The following is a 13,022-nucleotide window of genomic DNA, read 5'->3' on the forward strand; positions in this document are numbered from 1 at the left end:
GCACACACAACACCTACGAACACCATATGCTGAGGATGGCGATCGCAAATATTTTCATTTTGGCGCGTACCGAACTAGTGTCATGCTTAGAATGCAGGTGTATGCGATGGCCTTCACTTTTGTAATGCACATGCAAAAAACGACCTAAAACACATGAAATCGGCGGCTTCATTCCTTCCGATCCTCGCGTAAACCCAACACACATCCGTCTGTTTCCTTTGGCGATCGCACGTACTGAAGACTGTCAGGAAGAGTACAGCTGCTTGTTGCGTTAGACAAATAACTTTGCAGGTGCTGAATAGCTCTTGCAATCATCACAATAAACCCCACAAAAAACAAACTGCCGCTGCAGCCTAGGGGTCTAGGCCTTGCGCCCCGCTTCGCTTCGAACCAGTGCAATGTTTGTGCGGTCGCCGCACGGAGGCAAAAATTCACGACCACCTCTCGTGACGTCACTTCGGCCATTACTGGTGGACCGCTTGCTTGCGGTGCGTCGTGCGGCCATGGGCGGTTTGAGCGTACTAGAGCAGGAGCCATAAACATGGCGAATTTGGCCTCTCCCGACTGCGGAGGTGGTCGCGACGCTTTTCGCGTCACCTGGAATTCGTCGTCGCTGCAGGGGCCCAAATCGTGCGCACCGTCCTTTTTCATACGTGTCGGGAAAGGCAGCGCGCGTGGCTAAAGGCTCAACCAGACGTACACGTTCCAATGCGTCCGCACACGCCGCGCTGACTCGACGTCGCGTCGCCCCCGACGGAGGAAGAGGGCGCGCACCCAAACGATGCACGAGTTGCCGCGCGTAGCCGCGCGTCTCGTGGCGGCGAAGCAGTGTTACTAGCTTGCCATGTTCGAGGCAGTCTAGCCTTCGCTTAACGGTCACGTTAAGCAATGTGTTACATATTGCAAGAAAACACAGTAATTTTAGCTTAAAATTTGTTTTTATATTTCAGAAACATATTTTACGACTCCTTGTGGGTCATCCAGCTCAACTGCGACCTAATATGGGTATTGTGAGCACGGCGAAAACTGCAGCAGCATCGGCATAGCATCACTCGTGTGCTACGCAAGGTGCTACGCGCCTCGCGTGTTGTACGGTGTGTCAGACCTCGAACTGCGCTGCAAGCTTTCGACCTTTGTGCAAACTGTTGAATCATGAGACAGTCGTCCAGAAAAAGAAAGTGTTGCTTGTCATGAAAGTGATGACGTTTCTGCTAATGCTGAAGAGAAGGCGACGTCGGTACCAGCGGCAACCGCGACGATGGTGGGTTCGGCCCGTGTTTGCAGCACGCAAGCAAGAAGGACTTTACTACATAGCAGTAAGTAACTTTGTTCTTTTTCCCTGTGAAGCAAACAAGCCAGGAAATTAGCTGCCGAATACATGCTTGACACCGAAGTCAATGATGCAATGTCAGTCGGAATGATTAAAAATGGGTCCGTGATAGGCTCAGCACGATACAGTTGTGTAATCTGGTTTTTTAGAGGAAATTTGGACGAGTACTAAGTGTAAACAACGTACCATTATTCAGTAATCTTTGCTGGCACTTCCGGTAATCCGAAGGGGCTAATGGCGCATCGAGGACGGAACCCGGACTTGTCCGTAGGTTGGGGACTCGCCGAGCCCTAGGGGTGCTGGGGCTATCAATTGCCCTCTCTCGCCGATTCCGGCACGCTCCAGACATCGTGAAAAGTCTTGTGTAGTAACTTTTCTTTTAAGTGTCGCACGAGAATGAAGGAGTTGTGAGATTTTAGAAATATGTCACCAAAACATTGTGGGACATACTTGTATGGCGTACTTAATGACATACTTGCTGTACAGAGATGGGCACCAGCCTGGAAAACCTGTTCACAGCTAATTTTTTTTTTCCTTTGACAGATGCGCCGTATGCGTGGAGGCGACCACGCCTTCTTCAAGTTTTACCGTATGACGCCTCAGATGTTTGACACATTGCTGACGTTTGTTGTAACAGACCTAACTTGTCAGAACTTCATAAGAGAACCCTTGGAGCCGGCTGAACAGCTGGCAATTGCATTAAGGTACGTTTGTATTCAGTTCTTCGTATGTAGTGCTTTCACTAGCGGGTAGTGCCTGTGTTGTGCTATCAATTAGCGTTCTACAAATGGAGACCTTGTGGGACTAGTTTCATACTTACTAATGGGCTGTTTGCTGCACAAAACTGGGCATATGAGACAAAGAAACTTGGGTACAAGTCTTTCTGTGTTGTCTTTTCGTTTTTTTTTCAGTTATGCGTTGCATAGCACCTAATTTAATTCTCACAACTTTTCCTGCACTGAGCTTATAACACCTGCAAGCTATTATGACAAGCAGTGCTAAGTGAGGCCCGTCTAACTTGGCAATTATTGATCGAACTTGCTTGCCTTGGCATTACAAGTAAAAAAAAAAAAGCTGCCACCACAACGGCATAGAATGTGGAAGATTAAGATACATGTGTAAGAATACATTAAAATGTGGTATGAATTTTTGAAGAAAAAATTACTCAACTGGCAGTACCATATTAGTCTATACTAGGCACTTTTACAAGAGCACTTTTGTTCTGTGTTCACGAAAGAAAGCGGCACCTAAAGATTGTAATGGTAGCATCACTTCAAAAAAGAAACATTCTTAATTATTGTGGTAATAAATGGAACTAAATGTTCAAAAACATGCTTTGTGATTTTGTTTCTCTGTGTTACAGTTACCTGGCATCAGGCCAAGATATCTGTAATGTCGCACTTGCATATCGTGTTGGCATTGAAACTGCACGAATGTGCATACACGTCACATGTCGGTCCCTCTGGGCACGACTGAAGGATCATTATATGAAGCTAAGCGAATGCTTTCATAATGCGTATGAGATGTGCTGTTTGTTGTGTGCTTCACCAAAACATGGGCAGAATATTTTTAAGCTTCCCGGGATTTTTAAATGTTGCCTGGTGTAGGTAACATAATTCTAGTGCTTGAGCTGGATTATTGAGAGGATGACATTACTTGCATGAGAAATCAAAATTGGCTATTCAACTTCTCAGTTAATTAATTTACACCACATATGGCAATTTACTAATTGTCTCTGGTGAGTTCTGGAGGTGTGTACACTTTAAATTAATTTTCAGAATGATACCAGTTTAGAGATATGTCCCATCAAACTCGCCGTAAGATTGCACTCTCCCGCGCAAAATTAACTGAAACTCCAATGTATTCCGTCCCACACTTTGGAAATAATTTCTCGAAACTATTGTCATCCGAGTGATTAACTTTCAAAGGATATGTCTTAAAATCACCAGCACATTTCATAAATTGCAATATGTGCCGTAAAGTTAGGAAGTTAACTTGCAAGTTTTTCTTATTTCGTTGAATATGTGTTTTCATGCTAGTAACGTCTGCCTCTTCGAATAATCTAGCTCAAGGACAAGAATTCTTCTATCTTTCACAGACGATTTTTAAAAATTCTGGAACACTTAAAATGATCACCCCGTACACATGCCCAGCTATGCACCGCAATGTGCGTCGCTACACATCACTACATTTCCGCGAAGCCCGTGCACATAGCCTCTAATTAAAAGCTTCGATCCGTAGTATATTTTACTGTCTACACTGTGATCCATTGAATTGGAAGCATTGCGCCTTACCAGAGCAGAAACTCCCCTTTGTCGTGAAACCCCTGCCCCGTAAACTTTTGCGGGTGACTGTTCTGTTTAGAAATGATGCAGATGTTGTTCGAGGGGTGCAAGTATGACCTTGAACCTTTTTCTAGACGACATTGGCTCCTGCAGCCTCATTGTCTGCCCCGTAGAACTTTTAATTGGCGACTATCCAGTGCGAAACCATATCTTTATTATGTCAGTATTTATCTTCATTGCCTTTCCTCTCTTCATAGTGCTCACTGGCAGAATTTGTTATTTTTGCTTTGTTGATAAAAAACTGCGAATTGCGAATTCACTGCCCTTGCATCCACTGAGTGGCTTGTAAGAGTGCGTACGCCTGTCACCACCATGCTTTTTCATGAATGGTAACTTAGAAAAGTGCTCACATTAATTTTTTTGCCTTAGCCCCTGCACAAAAAATTTCTCGAAACTGATTCTTCTGAATATGAGTTGTTAGCAACTTTGCCGTATTCCCCTCAAATTATTCCCATGTATCATTCGAAATTTTGAGATCATATTTCAAAACAGCATCCCATATTTGCAGACATCAAATCAGCTACTGTGTAGTGTAGTGGAGCACTGATGATTCTGTGCAACTCTTTTAGGTACCCAGCAGAGCTGAGTTGGAGAAGATAGCCCAGGGCCTTTCTATGCGATGGCAGTTCCCGAACTGCCTAGGTGCTGTGGACGGCAAACACGTTGCCATTGTTAGCCCTCCTAACTCTGGCAGCGTCTACTTCAACTACAAGGTAGCATTACCTTTGTTTACTTGCATTTGACCAGACGAGCACATTACTCAGATCACCTGGTAATATTGGTATTTGCACGGGTGGAGAGACACTTTCAAATACTCAGTGCCAAAGCAGAACAAATGACTCATAAATTTCATTTATTAAAAAGTAATGGTTCATCAGAATCCTGAGGTAATGTTAAGCTTTTGGCCTTATTTTCTAGTTTATTCCCCAAATTTTATTATGTTTACTACATACCCATAGCGCCTATGGCATTATAGCGGGGGGGGGGGGGGGGGAGAGAACAAACATTACAAAGCACACAGGGTGGTAGCAAGCACGAACAGCAAGAGCAAAAAAACGAATCGTATGCATATGACAGTGGCAAAGAACATCTACACAATCAATCAAGAACGGTGAACATATTCTAGTGCTTTATTAAAAATGTATACAGCAGTAAATGTACAAAAGCTTGCTATACACCAATGGCTATAAACACAAATAAATCACAAGATATAATCTCATATATAGAGTAGGGATCACGGGGAGCAGCACGACTGCTCGATGCCTCGGAATTATTCGACAGGTGCAAAAAGGATGTTAAAAAAGTGCGAAAAGATGTTAGCTGTGAGAGCTTAACAAGTTACTTCTCTATAATTGATTCTTAACATCAGGTGACTAAGGACGTTTAACAATTTCAAGTGCTTGTATTAGTGCTACTGCCAGAGACCATTTATCAACTGCGATTACTTTCAAGTCGCTCATTAAACTTTCCATTACTTTGTACATGTCATAACCGTTTACTGGCATGCAGACAACAATCGCAAAGACAAGAGAATGGATGCACTTGGTGTCAGATGTTTTTACTTCGTCAGTCATGCATTACCATGAAATTTTACACAAACAATTCCACTGGGATTCTAGGCTTCACAATATGGGCAGCTGCTTTTGCACTTCAATGAGATATACCGATATTGTGCTTATTCAGACTGGTGCAGCTGTCACAATTATGGCACTTGTATTGATTGTGTGCTTTGTGCTCATAATTGCACTTGTATTGAGTGTGTGCTTTGTGCTCATAATTGCAGGGCACATTGTCTGTGGTCCTAATGGCTGTGGTCGACAGTGACTGCAAGTACACACTCATTGATGTGGGAGCCGAGGGTCGCCTCAGTTATGGTGGCACATTCAAAAACTCAGTTTGGACGTGCCCTCACTCAAGGAGACTTGGATATACCATCACTGAGTTGGCTTCCTGGCTCTGCAACAAATGCACCATATGCCTTCGTAGGCAACAAGGCTTTTCAGCTGAGAGAAGATTTTCTTCGTCCTTATCCAGCCAGGCAGCTTGATGATGAAAGACGGGTCTTCAACTATAGGCTAAGCCGAGCAAGGTATGTGGCATTCAATCCCTCATGTCGCTATTACATGTAGCAGGCAAAGTAAGAAGCATACAAGACCGATTATCTTAGTTTGTGGAGACCACCCTCGCAGTTATTGCATTAATAAATTCTAAAAATTATGCAAGGTTTTTTTTGCATTCCACTGTATTCATTATAATTTTGCAGGAGAGACAGTAGAAAGATAACTGAAACTTGTGCTAGTTGGCATAATTTTATCATCCACAATTGTCCAGAAGCAAGCAAACTTTACGGTCCTGCTGCTTCATGTCGCGGTCGAATGCCACCATGCACTCTGTGAAAATAGCTCGGGTCATCCATGACTTGTTGTTCGCCTTGTACTGCAAAGGTAGGCTATGGGATCCATTGAAACAGCGCGGATTGGCACTTTTTCAAAGGACTAATGGCGGACGCTTGTCAGAGCCATCCATGTTTGTGCAAAGCAGCACTGTCACACATTTTTTGCTGTGTTTGCGGCCGTGACAGCGCTGCCCCTTGAAGTCGAGCGTCCTGGCCGGCAACATCTCGTAGAATAACCCGGTCTCATCGGTGTTGTAGATGTCTGCCGGCACGAAGTTGCTTATGATGCCAGCCACGTTGCTGACCTTCCAAGCAGTTGCTCCGAAGCCGTAAGCGGAAGAATCGCAACTAAGTCCGAGTGGCTTTGTGACGTCTTAGAAGGCTAATACTTCACTGTTGAGAATCATTTACTTAGTTGTTTCGAAGGCCTTCTTGCACTGTTGCGTCCATTTAAACTTGTGATCTTTTTGAAGAAGCTGATAAAGAGGGGCTACCACAGTAGTCAAATTCCGCAAAAACTTGCCATAGAAGTTTAGAAGACCCAAGTAAGCCCTCACTTCTGTGATGTTGCTGGGCTCTGGGGCATCTCGTACTGCTTTTATCTTTTCAGCGGTGAGATCGATGCCCTCTTTCAAAACCTTGTGGCCTTGGTAGACTACTGAATCACGAAAAAACTTTCATTTTTCCTCTTTCAGCGTTATGTTGTGCTCGCTAAGTCTCTTAAGAACTCTTGTGGTAGTTGTGTAGAAATCTTCTGCGCTGTTACCCATGATGATGATGTCATCTATATAGCACCCGACGTTGGGAATTCCTTGTAGAACTCGATCCATCATGGCCTGAAATATAGCTGGTGTGCTCGCAATTCCAAATGGAAGCTTTTTAATTTTGTACAAGCCTTGATGTACATTTAACGTGAGCAGTGGCTTAGAATCTTCATTAAGAGGCACTTGCTGGTACGCAGAGGACAAATCCAGCACACAACATACCTTACCATCGGCTAGCATCGAGTAGAAATCCTCAGGAAGCGGGAGCGGGTAACAATCGGTCTTTAGCACTTCATTCATTTTTACTTTGTAGTCACTGCAAATTCTGATTCCGCCACCACGCTTCGAAACCGGTACAATGGGAGTCACCCACTTGCTGGTGGTACCTTTTCTTAAGACGCCTTGACTTTCTAGCTTCCGAACTTCTTCGCTGACTGCTTCTTTAGTAGCCAAAGGCATAGACCTGGCTTTGCAAAACACAGGCGTACAGTTTGGTTCTGTGGACATTTTGGCTTAGAAATTGGAAACTACTCCCGCCCGGTGTTGTGCGGAAAACTTCCAGAAATAATTCGCACAGAGAATTGACACCAGCGTTTTCTGTGACACCACTGATGGTTTTCCAGTCAAGTTGCAACTTTTCTAGCCAATCCTGGCCTAGAAGTGTAGGCATAGCCTTACCCTGGTTCTCTACTATATGCAATGGAAGCTCACTTATGCAGGCATTATGCTCAACGGTTACGGTCGCCTTCCCTCGCAGCTTTACAGGCTCACCTGTGTACGTTTTCAAAACTGATCTTGTTGGCTTGCATTCAGGCCGCGGAAACCATTGTCTGAAAACACTTTCAGGCATCAACGCGACAGCTGCACCCGTATCCAAAAGCATAGAAACTGGCTTCCCTTCAATCTGCACGGAAACTTTGTAGCCTCGCTTTCCATCTCATGCGCATAGTAACACGTGAAATGTCTCGGAATCATCCGCTTCTTCGTCCGTCGCTTCAGCATAGTTCACTGGACGGCTTTTTCGCTCTCGGCAGATCGTTTGCAGGTGCCCAGTCTTTGCTCATGAACGGCACTTCGCGTTGCGGCACCAGCACCTCTCTGAATTGTGTCCTTTCCTGCAGCGATAAAAAACGGTCTGCTTGTGCCCCCTTCTTTTTTTACGCCCCAACGTCCTGGCTTTCGTTTCCGCTTCCCCTCGTTTACCACATGTACGTACGTCAGTCGAGCGTTCAGCCTGGCAATGCAGCTCCTTTGTTTGCCTTGCAGCAAGTTCTTTTTCGAGCGCAATCTTTCATGCCTTTTCAAAGGTTAAGTCTTCTGTTGCGAACAATATCCTTTGAGTCTCTTGGCCGCGTAATCCTACCACTAGTCGATCCCTCAAGGCATCATTCAGAAACGCCTTGAACTCTCAATTACGCTCCAAACGTTTAAGCTCCGTCATGAAGTCTTTGAAGCATTCTCCTACCTGCTGCGTGTGCTTGTTGAAGCTGCAACGCTCAGCTATTACTGAATACTCAGGGCTGAAGTGTTGTTCTAGTACACTATTTCCGAGAAGGTCTTGTCAGTAGCGCTGTCAGGAGGGCTGTCGGGAACTAAAATTTTCTTCAGCTGTCGGTACACTGTGCTGCCTATTACGTTCAAGAACAACCTCAACTTCTTTGTCTCCTGAACCTCGTTAAGTGCCACAAAATTTTCATCCCTCTCGAAATACGACTTGATATCCTCGCTTCTTGGGTGAAACTCTGGCATGCTTCCGAAACGTTGTGAAGCTACAGGGATTGCCATTTTTAAACGTTTGCCTTCTGATGGTGGCCCAGCCGTCCGTTGCGCCGCAACAGCTGCGCTGGTGCTTGGTTCATAATCGTAGCATCATCCCATCTTTGTCACCAGTTGTTCTGTTGTGGCCAAGAAAAGACCACGACGCAGGAAGCCAGGGCAGGAATGAATGTGCTTTATTCGAGAGCACCTCTGCTTCTACAGCATTGACAGTCCTACGTCATAGGCATGTGCTGAACTGATAAATGATACCACAATGGTGAAACTACAATCACAGGATTTCATCACGTGAATGAGTTCTCTTTTGCCAATAATAATTGTTTCGGTTTCGATTTTGACCGTAAAAATTTCGTTGAAGCGGAAACGCTCCCAAAAAATGACTCATTGTGCAGAGAAACTTAGGGCATTAATTTATATGAGATACTGACGGGGAATTAAGAATTATTCGTTGTAGTGGTATTCGGTGTGGCAGGATTCAACTGTACTTCTATTCTTTAAAATTGGCATTCAAGGTGTTTCAATTTTCTCCCAGGCGCTGTGCAGAGAACGCATTTGGGATAACGGCGGCCAGATGGAGAATTCTGCTACGTGCCATCCACTTGAAACCGAAGAGTGTGGACTTCGTTACAAAGGCTGCTTGTATTCTGCACAATTTTCTCAGTGTCCACAACCCACAGTCACACAAGTTCACCGATACAGACGACAGCTTTGGTAACCTCGACGCAAGACAGTGGCGACAAGGTGTCCAACAAGCATCAGGAAACAACTCGGAACCCCACTTCTTCCCGATAAAGGCAACACATTGCAGGAACTACCTCGGTGATGCGGCAGCTGCCAGGAACCTTTTCGCAGCATACTTTTGTAGCAGTGCTGGGGAGGTTCCTTGGCAATGGAATCTCCCTGGGGTGTCCAAAGAAGCAGTTGTCAAGTGGCTACGGGAGCAGACACATCTAACAATTCAGTGATGGTGAGCTATGAAAGTGACAAGGCTAAAGCCTCATGTCACAGTTTATGGGTTCACAGTAAAGAAATCTATTCGTTACATTTACATCACACCTGCAGGCTCTGTTGTGTTAAGCTTTAAAAAAAAGCAATTGCCCCTTCACTTGTCTTGTCACGTAACAACAATGCTTCTGTGTGTTACGCACACCTCCTTTAAAGCTGGGCACCTAGTACTTCCAGGCAATGAACAACATGTGCATTATCAATGTAACGTTGCAATCTTGATTGGAATATGCAAGCAGGATAGACTGATTGTCTGGGGATAATATTTGCCACAAAGGTTGTACATATCTTTAGAGTGACAGAAATAACTCGGGAATCTATTACAAAGATTAGAACAGAAATTAAGCATTTGTATGGATCCACTTGGACATGCTGATGTTGAAGTAATTCTGAGAAGCATATTTTATCCTCTAAGCAAATGGTATGGTGATAAACATGAGCAGGTGCATGCATATCTCCAGTACACTGCTAAGAATGTATAACTGATCTCCAATCATTTTCCTACTACAGTCTCCTCACGTCCTCTTGCCTTTGTGCTGAAAATCGCTGCCACAGTGCATCATTGCTAAATGAGGATCATCATCATCATCATAAGCCATTCTTTATGTCTACTACAGGACGAACCCCTCTCTCGGCATCCTTAATTACTCCTGTCTTGTGCTAGCTGATTTCAGGCTTTGTATTCACATTTCCTAACACCATCACACCCCTAATTTTCTGTCATCCTTGACTGTTTTCCCCTTGGCACCCACTCTGTAACTTTCATAGACTGCTGGCTGTATGTCCTACACATTGCGTAGCCTGCCCAGCTCCATTTCTTCCTTTAATGTCAACTCGTATAGCGACCCCACCGCCTGCCTTCCTCTTAACATTAGACCCAACTTTTCGTTCCATCGCTCGTTGTACGGTCCTTCACATCAACTCACGCTTGCTTATGAGCCTCCAAGTTTGTATCCCTTGTATTAGTACCACTAGTATTCAATGTTTTCACACTTTTGTTTCATTGGTAGCAGTAACCTGGCAGTCATGATTCGGTAATGCCTGCCATATGGGCCTTAACGCATTTTTATTCTTCTGTAACTTTTCTTGATAAGGTTCTTCAGGTATTCTTGCAAACATTCTAGAAGCTCACTGCCAATCATGAAATAGAAATGACTTCTTATTCTGTTTCTATAGTTAAAGGAACTACCCGTCATGATGGTGGAGTGGCTTTTGCGTTGCTCTGCTAAGCCCAAGTGCATGAGATTGCCTCTCGACTGCAAAATGCAAAACTGGTGCATTATGCACTGGGTGGCCATTAAGGAACCCCAAGTGCTCAAAATTAACCTGGAGTCTAGGCATAGCATAGGCAATTCGTTTTGAGAGAGCTATGCTTAAATTCAATAAGCGCTCGCACCTGACATCAAAGCTCCTGCTTTCAGTGGCCTTTCATTTTGCATTAACTCTGAATGGCTGGACAAGGTATACTTATTTTAGAACCTGTGATCAATTATGGTGAATTATTTGTTTTTTTACTTATATGCAGGAAAACCAGTATATACATGCAGAAACATTGCTTATTGTCCTTCAAAACAATTGCCTCCCACGGTACTTCACTTTTAAGAATGCTTATATAGATATCCCACACTTTGGGCTGTGTCTGTACAACATATCCGCTTCACAGTGAGAGGAAGATTTAACTGAGGAAAATCAGCGAAGGTAGCCTGAAGCAACAGTCCGCTAGCCTGCTATCTGTTAAGGGGGAACGACATGTGCGCACGCCAGCAAATGCATTGAAAACTTCTGATAAAATTCTACTTGCTCTTAGCATGGCTGTCAATGTTTAAATCTAATTCTAGCGTTGGAGAAACATTGGTTAATCCTTCTTTCATACGAATCACTCATAACGTGAAAGTGAAACATGTCTTACAACATTTGCCCATGAACTTCGCTGCCTTTCTGCTGCACTTAACGGCATTGTTAATTGGCGCCATTCAAGGCGAAGCACTAAGCGGCGATCGAACGGAATCCATTTGACGAAACTGCGTTGTTACCGCAGACACTATGAGCACAACGCTGAGAGAATATCAAGATAGTGCCATCTCCTGGGGTGCTAGAAAACTAGCCTTATCTTTTCAAGACATTTCTGTGATGCTCGTACATGCTAGAATTCTTGAAGACCAGTAAAACATTTTTCATGTTAAGAAAAGTGCAACAGACCCTTCATCACTCTGAATATTTCTTTATTAACTGCAGCAACTCAATCTGAAAATCGTGTTGCCATTCTTCCGGCACTTTCCTCAAGAATTTTGCTATATTCAGGGCCATGTGATAATACTCGTCCTCTAAAGGGCAAGCCTGTAGTGTTTTGGACAGTTCGCCCATTTCAGTCACAAGAGCGTCTTCACTTGGCCTTCTCTTCTTTTTTTTGCAGTCTTTGGCTAGCAGCTCCCTGCTGACTTGGGGCAGCCGCTCCTTGTGCTGCTGACATCAAGGCTGGTGCCGTAGACAACGTCGAAGCTGATGTCGTAGATGACGTCGAGGCTGACGAGACCTGTGACACTGACACCAAGCCTGACAGATCAGAAAAATCTGATTGTGCATCGAAGTCTTGGTCTTCGAACTGGGCAATGCCCATTAAAATTTTTTCTGCACCATTGTGCTGCTGGTTCGCACCGAGTGGCTCACTTGTGTCCAGCTGCTGGCTCACCTCTCTTGCATAATTGCCTGAAGTGCTGCACATAAGAAAAAGTGCATGTTTTCTATGTTGTGACGTTTTGTAACATTGCAATAAAACAAAGTGAAACCATTTCAGTGTTTTTCTTGCTCTTCATTATTGTTATAGTCTCACACACTGTAAAACTGTTATGAACAATACTAGCACTTTCATAATGTTAAAGTTGTCATTCACTACTGTGATCGTATTGCCATGCAATGTGCAAAAGTGAGAAATGCAAAAGAAAAATATAAGTAAAGGTGCATCAAAATATTTTCTTGCATGTATCTGTAAAAGAAAATATATATTCCTTGTAAAGTGTCTAATCGCAATAAAAATGCCATACTAGAAGTAACTTATATAAGTCAGCAATTTGGCAAGCATACATGAAACATAGCCATGCACATCATATTCATGATTTAAGGTAATGACTATGATCGAAGCGGCACCACATGCTATAACATGGAGATGTGAAAACCCTTGCCATTAGTTGTTCACAAGTGGAATTGCACTGTGATAACTCCGAAAACTATATAATTCACAGCAAAGGCATGTGGTATTTACAATGAAGGCCACCTGTATATTGCAGCTTGCTTGCATAAACGTTGAATTGCCAACTTTCCCCCTCATTTTGTTTACTTCGGTGAGCAGGCGTGGGTATCAGCATAGCCAAAAAATAGGGATGTAGCAACACCGAGCACAAGCCCCTCCC

At 44.0% G+C, this 13,022-nt stretch overlaps 1 long non-coding RNA gene across 1 annotated transcript; it reads left to right on the top strand.

The window, feature by feature from the left end:
* The first annotated feature begins 1,173 nt into the window (after positions 1-1,173).
* Positions 1,174-12,265, top strand: LOC135921353 (uncharacterized). Its single transcript, XR_010570521.1, has 6 exons — positions 1,174-1,316; positions 1,874-2,034; positions 4,245-4,388; positions 5,459-5,764; positions 9,143-9,577; positions 12,029-12,265. It is a non-coding gene; the product is annotated as an uncharacterized lncRNA (long non-coding RNA).
* The last annotated feature ends 757 nt before the right edge of the window (positions 12,266-13,022 follow it).

Source organism: Dermacentor albipictus, unplaced genomic scaffold (genome assembly GCF_038994185.2).
Source record: "Dermacentor albipictus isolate Rhodes 1998 colony unplaced genomic scaffold, USDA_Dalb.pri_finalv2 scaffold_12, whole genome shotgun sequence".
Taxonomy (NCBI): Eukaryota; Metazoa; Arthropoda; class Arachnida; order Ixodida; family Ixodidae; genus Dermacentor; species Dermacentor albipictus.